Source organism: Rissa tridactyla, chromosome 9, assembly GCF_028500815.1.
Source record: "Rissa tridactyla isolate bRisTri1 chromosome 9, bRisTri1.patW.cur.20221130, whole genome shotgun sequence".
In the NCBI taxonomy this organism is placed as follows: domain Eukaryota; kingdom Metazoa; phylum Chordata; class Aves; order Charadriiformes; family Laridae; genus Rissa; species Rissa tridactyla.
Genome location: NC_071474.1, coordinates 23,905,169 through 23,920,790, shown reverse-complemented (window position 1 = coordinate 23,920,790; position 15,622 = coordinate 23,905,169). Strand labels below are relative to the sequence as shown.

The 15,622-nt window shown below is 55.0% G+C and overlaps 2 long non-coding RNA genes across 3 annotated transcripts; both read right to left on the bottom strand.

Moving 5' to 3' along the window:
- Positions 1-4,096: 4,096 nt before the first annotated feature.
- LOC128915204 (uncharacterized) lies at positions 4,097-9,822 on the bottom strand. Its single transcript, XR_008468559.1, has 4 exons — positions 9,113-9,822; positions 8,777-8,950; positions 5,936-6,053; positions 4,097-4,255 (listed from the first exon to the last, which is right to left on the bottom strand). It is a non-coding gene; the product is annotated as an uncharacterized LOC128915204 (long non-coding RNA).
- A 1,668-nt stretch (positions 9,823-11,490) lies between these two features.
- On the bottom strand, positions 11,491-15,322 carry LOC128915000 (uncharacterized). Of its 2 annotated transcripts, XR_008468484.1 has the most exons (4): positions 15,192-15,322; positions 14,592-14,713; positions 13,772-14,208; positions 11,491-13,595 (listed from the first exon to the last, which is right to left on the bottom strand). It is a non-coding gene; the product is annotated as an uncharacterized LOC128915000 (long non-coding RNA). The 2 variants fall into 2 exon arrangements; XR_008468483.1 differs by lacking the exon at positions 11,491-13,595 and having other exon boundaries at positions 13,655-14,208.
- Positions 15,323-15,622: the final 300 nt, after the last annotated feature.

Genomic DNA, 15,622 nt, shown 5'->3' with positions numbered 1-15,622 from the left:
TTTCGGATTTTTTACATTTTTTTTTAACCCTGGCACAACACACACCTTCAAGATTTGGGTCAAATTCTGCAGGTTTTGATCCCAGGAACCACCTCCGGCACGCATCCTGCCTGTCAGGACTCGGGCTGCAGGGTGCTGGCTGCACGCACAGTGCATCCACTCAGGATAAAAAACCCTGAAATTTTGGCTTTTTACATTTTTTTTTTTAACCCTGGCACGAAGCACGCCTTCAATATTTGGGTCAAATTCTGCGGGTTTTGGTGTTATACGATGGCCTCAAAATAGGAGCTGGGCTTGTGGAAAGCATTGGCGGGGCAACACGCTGCAATCCTGCCTCGCGCCACTGCTGGAAGGACCCCTTTTTCCCCCAAAGGGACCCAAATTCACACCAGTCACTGCCCCACGCAGAGGCCTGACACCAGGGTGAGGGCCTGGACAAGCTCCTTCACTCCCTCATAAAAGCTTTTCATAGGTCTCAAAGAGGAAACTGCCAAAAAATGGGGCTTTCCCCCCCCAAATTTATGTCTCTGTGACAATGTGGGTTTCTTTCCCTTGATATTGTTTCCCATATGAGGACAGACCCTGCACAAAATGTTTTTAACAAGCTCCAGGGAGGAATAAAACCAGAGACCAGTTCCTAACTCAAGGCTGGAAGTATTAAACAAAAAGGGGAGATTTGAGGAGCGAATTTGTGGGGGGTCCCCAATCCCACTGCCAGCCGGAGCCGGCCCCTGTCAACCCCAAATCCATCACCGGAGCCATCGCCCCAGCTTGCTCCTCCTCGCATCACCTGTGCAAACAGAGCATCTGGGCCTTGTCACCTCGTCCTCCCCGGGGACCCCCTGAACCCCCCCCCTACCCCCTCAGCCTTTTTACAGCCCCACGACCCCAGCCTGGCATCCCCAGGGGGAAAATTCGGGGCAGAAATGAGTCTGCGAAAAAGAATTGCAGCATCCTTCCCTCCCTCTTCCACCCTGGGGAAACTGAGGCAGCACCCCAAAAGGCGGAGTGCCGCCCCCTCACCCCCCCCACCTCCCCCCAAATCCCTGCCACCCCCCTTTCCCTGGAGCTGCCTTTTGCTGCCCCGACGCTTTCCTGTTGCTTTAAGTCCTGGCCGTAGGGACGTGTGTTTTCCACGTGTAGATTTTTCCTTTTTCCCCTTCCCGCCCCCCCCCCCCCCAACTCCTGCCGCTTTCCTTCCCAGCCCCGAAGCCGGGGGTGGGGGGGTGGGGGATGGAGCCAGGATGGAGGCCAGGGCCCAAAGCCAGCCTGACCACGGCGGGGATCCTGACACCGCACCTTCCCGGAGGGCCTGAATCCCCTCTGTGGGACACACGCCCCCCCCCCCCCAAATCCTTGCATCCCCCAATATTTCTTGGCTTTTCCTTGCTCCTGCCCGCGCTCCTCCCTTCTCCCCGCAGGGACTGGAAATACCAGAGTTGATGTAATAGGCAGCGCGGCGTTGGCCGGGAAGGAAAGCCTGGCCTAACCTCCTCCCCCCACGGCCCCACGGCCGCCCGTCCGCAGTGGGGACGGGGACACCGGAGGGGGGGGCTGGCTGTGGGTCTCTCCCCTCCGCATGCCCCCCCTCAAGCCCTGCGCCCGGCCACGATTTTTTTTTTGGGGGGGGGGGACACGACACAGGGCTTGGCGTGACGTGGGGACGCACACACACAATAGGGACGGGGTTCCCCCCACCCCGCTGTGGGGTGGAGGGATGATGATGGGGGAGGGCGGGGGGGGGGAGCTCCCTATAGGTTTGGTTCAAGGGTGGGGGGGTCCCAGGTGGCTCCACACCCCGTGCCGCTCCCCAGGCCATGAGATGTCACCAGGATGTGGTGGCCGAGGGGACAGGCTACCGGCCCCATAACCCTTAACGGCGGGGGGGGGGGGGGGTGTTGGTTAAGGACGCGCAGGGTCCCACCCCACATCCCCACGGTCCCCAGGCGTGTTCAGCATCCCCAGGGAGGACGCAGGAAGGGGGTGGCATCTGTCCCAAAGCGGGACCCTGGGCCGCCAAGATGTGACACGGGGGGGGGGGGGGGAGGGGAGGGGAGGGGGCATGTCTCGCTGTAGGGGGGGTCCCACCCCCACTAGATGGTGCCAGCAGCCCACGCTTGCGGTGCCACCGCACCTGGAGTGACAGCGGCGGGGACAGCCACCCCTGCCGTGGCTTCTCTCACCCCAGCCCCACAGAAATCCCTTCCCCAGGTGGGGTGGGACAAGGGGGCAGAGGGGCTGGACCCCCCCCCCCCCCCATTTTCTTACCCCCTGTTTTTAGAAGGGGGGGGTGGATGTGGGTGCCCATACCAAGCACCGGAGCTGGGGACATCGTGGGGCGGCTCCCTAAAAAGTGGGTGAGGGGAAGCTGGGGAAACTGAGGCAGCGCTGGCCAGGGGCAGGTCCCCTGGATTCGGTGCCTCCATTTGGGCTCAACCCCCAAATTTCAAGTTGGGGTTAACCCCTCAACCTGGCCGTTCTGCTTTCCCTTTGCAGAAATAATTACCAGTACAGTGAATTTGGTTTATTCCCGAGTGATTAAATTACTTAGCAACTTAATTACCTAAAAACTGGTTTTCTATTATTGTTACTTTTAGGCATTTTGGGATAACCAGCCATGTGAGTAATTGGATGTCACCCTACTGAACCAATGGGGACACATGGTCACCATGGGGCACGGTGGCATGAAGGCTCCTCTGTCTCCATCCACAATGAACTCACCCAAAAATGCGCTCCCAGGATTTTCCTACCTCCTTTCCAATCATTTTTAACACGGATCTACCGGGATCGACTTGATTTTTTTAAGTCAGCCAGCTGAGGGAAAACACGGGGGAGGAAAGGGGGAATTGAAATGAACTTGAATCTCCGCTTTCCTGCCCCAAAACGGGCTGTTTCAGGGAACGGGCAGGCTTTTCCCACAAGCAATTTTGAACAGTTTATGGCAGAAATGCCCCCCCCCGCCTTTTCTCCAGTTCCCACCGTACCGAGCCCCAGGAGCGAGGTCAGCATCCCCCATCGCCTCAACCGCTGTGCTGCGGGGAGGAGTGGATGGGACCAAGGCCTCCCAGTCAACGCAGTGACAGAGGACAAGGACAGCCACATTTCCCTGCCGGAGCCAGTCTCTTGCCGTTAATTCTCCCCCCAAAATCAGCTAAGCATAGAGAAGCTGTGGCCTCACCAGGCAAGGAAACGTGCTCGCCCCGCCACTGCAAGAGGAATCACCTCTTTCCCTCGTGATCCAACGGCTCTGCTCTCCCCAGACAAAAAAAAAAAAAAACACAGCGAAGAAATAAAAAAAAAAAAAAAAAAAATCAAGATTTAAAGGAAATAATCAAAATGAACGTCCTCTGCCTCCGTCTGATCGTTGGGAAAGCTGCAGCTGAGAGACCCTGCTTAGGTGCTATGAGCGTGCCAGGTCTCCGCTGTCCTTTGGAATAGAGTGCAGGGGAGATGGGGTGTCCCCCTGCTCGGTCCCATCCCACCTGTGCCTGGGGGTGGGGGTTGGCCCCGCATTTACCTCCCTCCTGCGCTGGGCTGCTGGGAAGGGAAACTGGGGCACAGGGGACTTTCCCCTGGCTGGCGCGGGGAAAGTTCCCACTGATCCCTGAGCAAATCCCACCCGGCGTTTTTGGCATCCAGCAGGTGGAGGAGCTGGAGGTCAAGGAAACCTGCTGAGCATCCTCCTCCACCTAACTCATCCCTACTGTCCAGCCGGAGCCGGTAAGTGCTTCCAGCAGGGGAACGTGTTTGAAAACTTCATTTAACCTAAATGGAAGACACTTTATTACTTTTATCTCCGTGTCTCCGTTGAAATACTCACCGGCTGGGTGTAAACAAGCCCTGAACTACTTCTCTGCCAGCTGCCGACGGCGGCGGGGGGGGCGTTCAGCAGGTACAAATTGACGCCTTCGGAATCCCCTGTTCAACCATCCGCTTCTCGATTTGAAGCGCGGGGTAATTTCTAAGCCAGGGAAAGGCGGATTTGTCATCCCAGCCACCGAAACCCGCCAAAGCCTGCTGCCCCACAAAAATACCCGCCCCCCGCCCAAGCTTTACATTCCTGGTTTCCCAGGGCAGGAATAGGAGAAGGGAGAGTGAAGGGATGCTAGATATCCTCCAGAAGTTAGTGGCAGAGGGACTTTTTCTGATCATTTTGTCCCTAAAAGTCTTTTTCCTCTGTGAATTTGTCATCCCGTGGGAAGGAGCTCCGAAGTCAAACGAGGGTTGTGCAAGTTCTTTCCATCCTAGCACCGGTCTTGAGGCAGGAAGGCAAGAAAAAAGGGGGGAAAAATAAATATGATCTGGGGTAACAAAACTAAAAATCAGGTTTGGGGTGAGGTGGCTCCTCCTCCTCCTTTCTCCCCAACCTGGGCAACACCACAAATAATGGAAAATTCAAGAGCAAATACGTGGAGAAACCTATGGGACGGAGCGGGGAGGTCCCAGCTCTGACATCAGCTCCTTCCCCACCCCACGCTTGACCCAGAGATGGCTCGGGAGGGTCTGCAAGGGATGGGGGTCCTTCTCCAAACACGTGCTCCCCTCGCTCGCTTCATGGCTTCCCAGTATTTCTGAACCCTCGCAGCTCTCCTTACTTTCTACGCTGACGTTCCCCTATCACATTTAGCAATTAAAGGTGATTTTCTTTCCCCCCCTCCCCGTGTTCTTAATGGAGCTTATAATTAACTGGCTTCTGATTCGCATCCCTGTTTGCGTGCTGGCCGCATCAGCGACGTCAGCAAAGCTCCTCAATAACGTCACCTCCGGGTTTTTTATAGCCAGGCACAGCTTGGGATGTGGAGCCAGGGCGTTTCTTTTCCCAAAGGATGAGAACCCCAGTGTCCCCAGGAGACGCTGCCCCTCGGCACCCAGCCCCCAGGGACATCCACAGGCAGATGATGCTGGCAGGACCCACAGCTTCACCCAAATTCCTGACTCTTGGTCCCAGCCCATGCCGAGCATCCCATCCAGAGCAGCAGGGTTTTAGCCAAAGCCGGCAGAGGAGGAGAGCACCAGCCTGGAGAAGAGGAGGCTCTGAGGAGACCTTATAGTTGCCTTCCAGTTCCTAAAGGGGGCCTACAGGAAGGATGGGGAGGGACTCTTGATCGGGGAGCGTAACAATAGGACGCAGGGTAATGGCTTCAAACTGAAAGAGGGGAGATTTAGATTGGATATTAGGAAGAATTCTTTACCGTGAGGGTGGTGAGGCACTGGGACGGGTTGCCCAGGGAAGCTGTGGCTGCCCCATCCCTGGAGGTGTTCAAGGCCAGGTTGGATGGGGCTTGGAGCAACCTGGTCTGGTGGGAGGTGTCCCTGCCCAGGGCAGGGGGCTTGGAACTAGATGAGCTTTAAGGTCCCTTCCAACCTGAACCATTCTATGATTCTATGAAATACAGCCTCTGAGACCTGCCTTGGTAGCTCAAATTAGCCTTCAATGTAGGACCAGCCATCAGGGACATTAGAGGTGACCAGGAGAAGCATCCTTTTAAGCTGCGTGTCTGGCTGCTCCCAGCGCATGTGCAGGAGTGCCTGCGTTCCCCTGGAGGTTTCTCTTAGCTCTTGTAAGTTGAATAAAGTTGTTGTCACCCTAATCTCAGCGGTTCTGCATAAGGAATGTTCCCTCCCTTATCTCCCCCAAACTCCTGCCTCGGGTCACCAGCCTCTTTGGATTGCTTTAGTGCTTTGCAACCCAACCTGGCTCTCAGCTAAGATGGGAAAATCCGTCATGTTCCTCGAGGTGAGAGTAAAGCCCATGAAGCTTCTCGCCTATGCAAGCCTTCCCAAAGGGCATCGTCCTCTGATCTCCTGAGCCTGGCCACCATCATGGTCCCCAAGTGCAAGCCAGCCCTTGCTGGGGGACAACGCTTAGCCCAGACAGGGAAGGTGGGGTGGACATCACAAGGGATGTCGCTCTCAGCAGCTCCGGACTCCTCACCTTCCAGCCTTCCTATGCTTCCATGGTTGGATTCATGGGCAGAGGACATCTTCACCAGCAGCCCCAGGGAGAGACGTGCCCTACACAAGGTGGGCAGAGGCTCAGCACCATCCCTCTGCTGCTGAAAAAAAAAAAGGCATTAAAGCTTCCGTTAGGAAGTCAGGGGAGAGTTTTTCTCCAGCACCTTCCCACCTAGAGGCACCGACGCAGCTATGGGTGCACCACTGGGTCTGGCCGGGCTGCCTGCACCCAGCCGTGGAGGGGAAGCACCCCAACGACAGCCCTAGGAGCCCAGGGGAACCCCAGCTGAGCCCCAGGTGGGGTTTTCTACCTCCACAACACCTCTCTGTTGATTTCCACAAGGTAAAAACAAACCACCCCATTGCCAAACCCTGGCAATGTGCACTCACAGCCCAGAAAGCCCCCCGCACCCCGGGCTGCATCCCCAGCAGCCTGGGCAGCAGAGCAGGGTGGGGGGGATTCTGCCTCTCTGCTCTGCTCGGGGGAGACCCCCCTGCAGTGCTGCCTCCAGCTCTGGGGCACCAACAGCAGAAGGACACGGAGCTGTTGGAGCAGGGCCAGAGGAGGCCCCGTAGATGCTGGGAGGGCTGGAGCCCCTCTGCTGCGAGGAGAGAGCTGGGGGGGTTCAGCCTGGAGAAGGGAAGGCTCCAGGGAGACCTTCCAGCCCCTTCCAGTCCCTGAAGGGGCTCCAGGAAAGCTGGGGAGGGACTCTGGAGCAGGGAGGGGCGCCATGGGACAAGGGGGAACCATTTTAAACTGGAAGAGGGGAGATTTAGATGAGATATTAAGAAGAAATTCTTTGCAGTGAGGGTGGTGAGCCCCTGGCCCAGGTTGCCCAGAGAAGCTGTGGAGGGGGTTCAAGGCCAGGTTGGATGGGGCTTGGAGCAACCTGGTCTGGTGGGAGGTGTCCCTGCCCAGGGCAGGGGGGTGGCACTGGATGATCTTTGACGTCCCTTCCAACCCAAACCGTTCTGTGATTCTATGATTTCCCCCGCCTCCCACCCATTCCCCTCCACCAAGGCACCGCAATTATCAATTGCATCCAACGTGGCAGCACCCAGGGACGGAACAACCCGAACGCCAGCCCTCCTGGGCTCTACCCATTACCCCCAACCACCAAATAACACCCTAAAATAACACAAACCCACTATTCCCTGGGGCAAATTCATAGTTTTTTTTAAATCAATGCAAGCATCAAGGGTTTCCCTGCCCGGAAGGGGTGACCCGAGGTGGCTCAGCTGTCCCAGCATCGGTAGATGGCAGCCTCGGCAGCCTAAAAACCGCCCACCGCTGTCTCACCCATCCCTGCAGAGTCGGCAGGTGGTCTCAGCATCCCCCCGTGGGTCTCAGCAACCTCCTGGGAGGCTCAGCCACCGCCGCCCAGGGGTCCCAGTGCCCCCCGGGGGGTCCCAGCCCATCACACACGCCGAGTGCCCTGTGGGCTTCGCTCATGGATGGCAGGAGATGGAATTAATTAGGGAAGCAGAGTGGATAATAACATGTTTTTTAAAGCGGGTTGTTTGCAGCAGACTTCTCTGGAGTGGGTTATTTATAGGATGTGTCTATAACCCAAATAAAGCAGCCGAATTTTGCCGTGTTGCTCTGGGGAGGTGATGCTGGTCGGGTCGCGGAGGGGTGCAGACACCCACCCCCCCCCCCCCACTGATGCTCCCCAGGCAACCCCAGCCCCTCCGTGGGCATAGCAGCCGTTAGAAGCAAGTCACCAACTTGAGGAACCCGAGCATCTCGTTCTCAGCAGTAACCCTGGTTAAAGGAGCTGGTTTAATGAGCAGACCCTCGTTAGGGTACTGCAGCCCCCCCACTCCATGCCTGATCCCTCCGGTGGGACCCCGAGGAGGACGTGATGCTCACTGCGAGCTGGACCAGATGCTTCCTCACGGCTTCATCCCAGCCCTGGGCTGCTGCAAACGGGCAGCAGGAGCCAGGGCTGTATCCTGAGCAGGGTAGAGACAGGGCAAAGCTGTCTCTCGGCCCCAGCTGTCCCAGCCCCAGCCCAGTTGGGAACTGGGAGGGGGACGTGTCTCAGACCCCCCAGCCCCTGCTCACCCCAAGGGAGCCTCGCATCAGCTGGCAGGGATGCTACAGCCACCTCCCCACACCTGGAGCAATGAACCTCCTCCCACCACTCTCTCCTTCTTTTTCCTCCTCCTCCTTTATTCCCTCTGGGTCTCAGGTAATTAATATTTACCCCAGGTTTAACCCATCTCTGCCCTCCTGCCTCTCCTGGGTGGGCTGGGACAGCGGTGGCAGTTGCCACCAGCAGAGGATTGTCCCCAAGCCTTGCCAAGATGGCACATGCCTTCACTGCGCCCCCCCCAACCCCCTCATTTAGTTCACCAGACATTGTCAACGGCGGGGTTGTAGCCATGCTCCCCCCCCCGCCAGTGCCTCAGTTTCCCCCCCCCCACACCTTGCCTGGGAGAGGCTCCGAAACCAGCAGCGGGAAGCTGAGCTGATGGCAGGGAGGATAAATAAACCCCAACACGTCCCCTGTCTTTCCCACAGCCGCTTTAAAAGGAGAAACACCACCCACAGCCGTGACAAATGTCTTTGTCTGGCTCACAAGTGGAATCGCTAACACCCAGAGAGCAGTGGCTGCTTACGCTCTGGAGTGGTAGGTGTATAAATATACAGTGAATAAAATGAATAGTTTTGTTTGTTCTGCTCTTATCTAATTTAATAGCTTCTGGGTGAGCAATTACTCTCTGTAACAAGAGCAAATAAGCAGCATTAGAGTAATTGGTTGAGTATTACTCTGCTGTATGCTATATAATGCAACATTAGGACCTCAGCACTTACTCTTAAAAGAAGGTTTTCTGCTCTGGTCAAGGCTGGAGCGATGCTTGGTGTGGGTTAGCCCTGGTTTTACCAGCAAAACCCCAGATCCAGGTCCTTTTTGCCATTCCCGTCTGGGAAGAACCCCTTTTCTTTCCTTAATATTTGCTGCAGAAGATCCGCAGGATGAAATCTCTCCTGGAGGAAGGGGTGAGAGGTCTCGCTATGGGTCTGGGTGCATCTCACCGTGATGCTCATCCTCTCCCCCAGCCCAAACAAGGCTGGAGCTGGCCCGGGCAGCCCGAAAAACCTCAGCCCTGCACACGGCTGGGTTTAAAAGAGAGAAGGAAAAAAATTCACCTGTCAAGAAAGCAAGAGAAATCAGCCCATCATCTTCGGCTGGACCGGCTATGTACACAGGTTTAAATGGTCATTAACGCATCCCTTCCTGCTTGGAATCATATCTGGGTTAATGTCCTCGCCGACGCGCTCCGTGATGGACATCTCCATTAGGAGCAATTGAAAAAGCGACAGGAGCTGTCTGGGAAAAGGGAAAAAAGAAAAGAAAAAAAAAAAAAAGAAAAAAAAAAGAGAAATTGGCTTTGGGGTTGGGGAGAGGTGGAAATTTCATATAAATCTGCTTATTTGCTTTTTTGCTGGCGAGGAAATGGAAGCAGCAGCTCCGGATCCTGGTGTGTGTGGAGAAGGAGTTGGGAAACAGGAGCTAGAAAAGCCCAAATCGCAACAGTTATGGGGTTTTGCACCCATAAAAAAAGCACCTTTTTTTCTGCAGCAACCCTAAATCCTTCTCCCCGCACCTCTTGGGAGCTGCCGCGTTTTTGCCCTGTGGAGAAGACCTTTCCTTCAGCCGTTCATCCCTGGGGAGCAGAAGTAAAACCCAGTTCTTCCAGACATCCCCTGTTGTCCTTTGAAACAGGCCCAGCAGCTCCCAGCCTTTCCAGCTTACCTCATTGGTCTTGGAGGAAGGAACTGGAAAGCTGGAGGGCACTTGGCCCAGCTGTGCCTCAGTTTCCCTCTCTGCGGAAAAGAGGCGGGGAGGGGGGAAAGGGGACTTGTGGACACCTTGAGCTGGCCCAGTGAGAATGGGTTGTAACATCCATCAAGTCCCTTTGACCACATCCCCTTTTCTGGATGCTAAGAACCCTCAGCCACTCCTAACCCATCCTATCCCATCCCATCCCACCTCAGGGACCCTATTCTGGGCGTGGGGATGGGCTGAGCCCTGACCATAGACATGATGTCATCCCTGGAGAGAAGGAACCATGCCCCCTAAGCTCCCTCCAAGACAGCCCTGCCCCTCATTAAGGAGGGGAAAATAAAACCTTGGGTGATGAGGAGCCAGGAAGGATGGTTTCAGCCCATTGCAGTGTCCTTCTGCAAGAGCGGTGGCTTGTCCCCATCTCCTATGGCAAGAGGAAGGCGGCTTCTAAGCGGATGCATTGCTCTGCAAAGCGCTGCGTGGAGCAAACTGGTCCCCAGCAGCGTCCCTCACAGCCCTGAAGGTGCAGAGGTCAGGCACGAGCGAGTGCTGGACCGAGGTGTTTTGGCACCACTGCAAAGGGTAAGGCTCAGGTGCAGAGAGACGTGAATTTGTGGCTCCTGTTCCCTGGTGGAGGGGGGGGGAAGGTGAAGAGAAAAAGCCACCTCCTCCCTCAAAACAACGGCACCCCACGAGGAGGCCTTTTGCAAGCAAAACGCTCGTCCCCTTTAAACCGTTGAGCAGGGTTAGCCCCCAGCTGGTACAAGGCTGATTATCAATATGCTCTCATTTATCCTGCAAAAGCCGCCTGACGCTGCGAAGCCACACGTCCGCCCGTGCCGCCGCATCTAAACCCAGCCCGGAATAGCATCAACCCCAAATCGGCTCACGCTCATTGACTAACCATGTTAATCCTATGGAGAGGGGAAAAAAAAACCAAAAAAACAAACAACCAAAAAAAACCCCAAAACCCAACAACAAACCACAACCTAGGAGGTCAGGGAATTTCTGCTGCAAGCCCAAAGCCGGCTTCATTTTGATAAAAGCAATTTATACTGGGCTAAATACCCAAGAAGCACAGGATGGGGCTGGCGGAAAGAGGTTTGAAACAGCTGGAAAGATGAACCAGGGTTTGCCGGGTGGGATGCTGTGGGCAGCCAGGACAGTATGGGTCCATCACGGACCAGATGGATGCGGAAAGCACTTTGTTCAGGTTAAGAAAGGCAAGCTTTGCAGGGAGAGGGGCAGGGAGAGCTGGATAACTGATACAACGGGGGAAAAATATATAAACCAGAGGAAGAAAATAAGGTTTCAGGTACGGAGCCTGGTGTTTCAGCAGCAAACGTCTGGCAAGGAGAGGGGTTGTGAGCATCCCAGACCTGGGATAATGCTTCAACCAGCTGAAAACTCCTGCTTTGGTGCTTTGTACAGACGCTGAACTGCCCTCAACGATGGCAAATCACCCCAAAATGTGGCTAGTGTCTCATTACCCGTGCTGCTGGGTCCACCGGGTCATCCGTCTTTCCTGGAGCAGCCTCTTCTGCCCCTTTTTGTGCTGGAGGAAAACACCGTCACGACCTTCTCCAACCCCGAAGCCCATCCATGCCATCCCTCTCCTTCCCTTCCATCCCGCCCCAGCTCCGGGTACCCCCCCCCACCACTGCCATGGCACGTGGCCTCCTCGTTGCTGCGGTCCCCAGGGAAATCAGGGCAGTTATTTCTCCATCGCTGCACGAACGCAGTCAATCACTTGCAGCGCATGAACACTTAAATGCCTCTCAGGGCTGGAGAAAAACCTGCTGCTGAGATGTTTTTGATCTTCCACCCTGCCCCGAATCCCCAGCTCCAGCTCAGGCTTTGCTGCCTCCTCTCCAGGCATGACGATGTCTCCCCTTGCGTCTGCCAACGCCGAGAGGCCACACGGGGATGGGGACAGCAAGCACAGACACAGGGGCAACCAGAAACAACCCAGGGCCACCCTGGAGAGTCTCATCTCAGGGCCAGGGCCATGGGGAGAGGATCAGCATCCATCTCAGGGATCAGATGGGAGAGGACCAGCAGCATCCTCCCCTCCTGCCCAGCACAGAGGGAATTTGCTTCTGCAGCAGAAAAGGAGTCACCAAACACCAGCCCCACCTCCATGCACCGGGTCCCACCACCATCTCCAGTGGGTTCCACCTTCCCACTGTCCCAGAGAAACCAGAGGCAGCGCTGCCCATGGAAAATCAACCTCTTGAACCCAGTGCAGGAGGTGAAGCATCGCCCGGGGACTCGTTCCCCAAGCCCCGGCTTGGGATGACTTCCCCCATGATGGAGGTGCTGCCGCGGCTCGCTCCTTCTCACCAGCACCCCAGGAGGGGGAAAAAAAAAAACAACCCCCAAAACAAGTCCTGCTGCACGCCACATACTTTGAAACGGAAAGGAAAGAGGAGGAGGAAAAAGCAAAGCAGCAAGGCTTGGGAAGCATAATCTTGTTAAAAATCTCAGCAGGGACGCAGTGTAATTAATCCTAAGTAATTCATCGCGGAACAATCCCTCCATCAGTTCAGGATAAATCAGGAGCTGGTGCTCATGGCATCGTCACGAGGATTTAGCAGGTACCTCCAGGTACCTCACGGCAAGTGAAGCAGGAAGAATCCTCCCCTTTCTGCTGCTGCTGGGGCTGCTGTGGCCACCGAAAAGGCGGCTGCTTGCAAAGTAGAAGGGGCTTTGCCAGGTGACAAAGGGGACTGGGACCCCACAGGCTCCTGGGTACCCAACTTCCCCCCCAAGCTGAGACGGGGAGCGGGATGGGGATGCTCAGATGGGCACGGCCAGCCTTCCTCCTCCACAATGATCTTTAGGAAAACAAGGCTGAGTTCTTCCCAGATTTTAGCAACAGGGTGACGTGCCTTGAGTAAGTAAATATGGGTCGATTTGCTCTGAATTTTTGCAGGGATCGCCTTTTGGCCCTCATTTTGCAGAAGCGCCATTGCAGGCTAAGCCAGCGCTGATGTGACAGCATTGCTCAGCCTTCCCCATCTCCCCTCACCCTCACCACAAGCAACAAATCCCCTCTACAAGACACTTTTTGTGCTAACGAATGTCCCGTCCACCTAAAATAGGAAGCATTAGAAACCTCTCCTGTTTCAGTTGGAGAACAATGCTTGGCTTAAAATGCGTAGGGATAAATGTTGCTTCCATGTCTCATGAGGATGGAGAGGGATGCCTATACTTTGTCATCATGCTCTGCCTTTTAAGATGTCCCAGACCAACAAAATAATAATGGAACACCCTCAGCTCTGCCAGCTTTTCCTTGACAGAGCCTGGGAACTGCTACTTTTAGCATCCTGGTCGGCCCTGGACCGGCTTTGGGTACCACCAGCATCCCAATGCCTTCGCGCTGCCCTTCCCAGCACAGGAGGGCTTTCTTCCCTGGAGGTTTTCCCAACGTTCCTCTTTTCCTCCCCGCCTCATCTTATCTCCTAAACGAAGTACGTCAGGCAGCATTAGCTCAGCCTTCCCCTGATCCCTGCTCAGGGAGCATCCCTTGCAAAACAAATCGCTCCGTGTCAGCAGAAGTGTCTGGAGTGATAAAAGCCGTTCAGCGGCGGCGGCTTCTTATGACCAGCCACTGGACGCTCCCAAACTTATTAGGACCTTGACTATATCGGCAGATTTTCTGCTACACCTGCCAGCCTGGCTGAGGATGAATGAATTCCTCCTGCTAGCTGGAGTCTTTTGCTTCCCCTTCTTCAGCCCTCATGGAGATTTACGGCCCTTTGATGGCTTGTGCCTTTCTGAGAAGATGACAAAGTCCAACCCTTCCTTGCTCCACAGAAAGGTGCATGGTGGCTGCTTGCCCTGAAAAAAAAAAGGGTGATAATTCTTAGCAGTTCGGGATCTATTTATCCTTCCCCACACCCTTGGTGCTGCTCCTGTGCTCAAAGGAGCCCCCCGGGTGGGGATTTCCATACCCACAACCTACTACTGTGGCTAGTATTAGTGCCTCTTAGTGCCTCCTCCATCACAGCTGGTACCTCCAACGAGGGGCCATGGAGTCCTTCACATTGAACAGTGAGACATCTGATGTTGGGGTGGCATGGAGATGGGCCCCATGGAAGATGGGGCATTGGGATGATGGAAGCAAAATGCACCCATGACTGGAGATTGGATGAAGTCCCATCATTTGCTCCCCATGGGGACAACCGGTACCCTCTTCCTCCACCCCACTATGTGATGCTCTGGTCGGTGGAGGCTGGACCAGGAGAGCAGGATCAAAGTTGGTCCATCAGGGCTCCCCATTTCATCCTTGTCCGCACCAATCCCTCCATGCCATGAGGTCGGATCCAGTCTCCCAACCAAAAGACTTCAACAGCTGAGTGTGGCAAATCAAGTGGGTATCTTTACCGCAAGACACCAAGCTGCCTTCTAGTGCTTTTGCCACGGTGAAGTCATCCATCAGCATGGCCAGCACCTGGAGGAGAGCAGAAGAAAGGGTGACGGGATGGACTTTCCCGCTGACCCCCCCCAAGAGCTCACTTTGTCTGCCGGGAGCTGGTGGGCAGCGCAGGCTGCAGAGATCAGCTCCTACGCATCCAGGTCAACCAGATTCCCGCAGACCTGGCTGGAACAGGAAAAGGAGAAGAGAAAAAGAAAGCGAGGAATCAAAGACAACCCATTCCCCTCTGTTCTGACTCCAGCTCAGTCCTCGCTTCCATTTGCAATTCAATGGAGAAGGGCTTTTTCCTTTGTTTTTCCTTTTCCTTCCTCCCCCCACCCCCAGCTTTTTTACCATGGAGGTTTGGGGTCCCCACATTTTGTTTTTGATGCTTTTCTTCCAAAAAAAAGGCAATTTACCTTTCAGGGACCTCCTGAGTCATAGATGCCTCTGAAGAGGTGATCGTCCATCAGCTGGAGGATAATGAGAACAAACACTTGCGACACGGGCTTCATTGCAACCGGCGAATGCCGGGGAGAGTCTGTGTAAATATTAATTGAGATAATCAGAGCCATCAGGGAGCAGGGTTGAGGGATGAGCTGCAAGGAGGAGGACGTCTCTCCTTCCTGTGGACCAGGAGCTGGGATGGATGGGGCTGGCTGGAGGGATGTAGGATGCTTAGGGTAGCTGGGCAGAGGGATGCAGGATGAGCGGGGCACCCGGCCAGAGGGATGCAGGGTGCTTGGGGTGCCTGGGCAGAGGGATGCAGGATAGGTAGGGGCAATGAAGGATGGGACATTAACACGCATTCACCTCCCACAGCCTTCAGACATTGTCAAAGGACTTGAACACTATCTGGAAGGAGAAGCAAAACTGGGGGACCAGTGAGTGAATAACTTGCAGGCCTTTTCCTTCTGAAAGATGAAGAAAGCAAACCCCAGGTCACAGAAGTTGCTGTAGTTTAAAGGCAAACAGGAGCAGTTGCAAGCCATGGGGAAGGGAGGTAAAAGCCAACCTACCCAGAGAAAATCAGGCTGTTAAATCTGGAGGAGAGGGAATATTTTCTGCCCAAACAGCATCAGCAGGACATGAGAATGGAAGGACAGCTCGGGAGAGCTTAATGGCTGCAGCTTCAGCTCCTTCTTCGTGCAACTCACAGCCTAAAGGGGATAAATTCAGAAGAGCAAGTGCAAAGTACTAAGGTCTTCTAGAGTCTCGGCACAGAGCCACCTCAGGAGACCCAAGTTGCATAACCTCTGCTCAGTGGCCCTGACCAGGTTCTCAACATATTTAGAACATTTAGATGACGTCAATCGCTGTGCAAATATTTACTCTCCTTTGCTGGCATCCTCTCAAAATGATGCTGCTGGATCTATGGGGGTGCTTTGTGCTGGATCTGTGGAGGTGCTGAGGAGGCTTGGGACTCACCCAGGTGTTTTGCAAAGGTGGG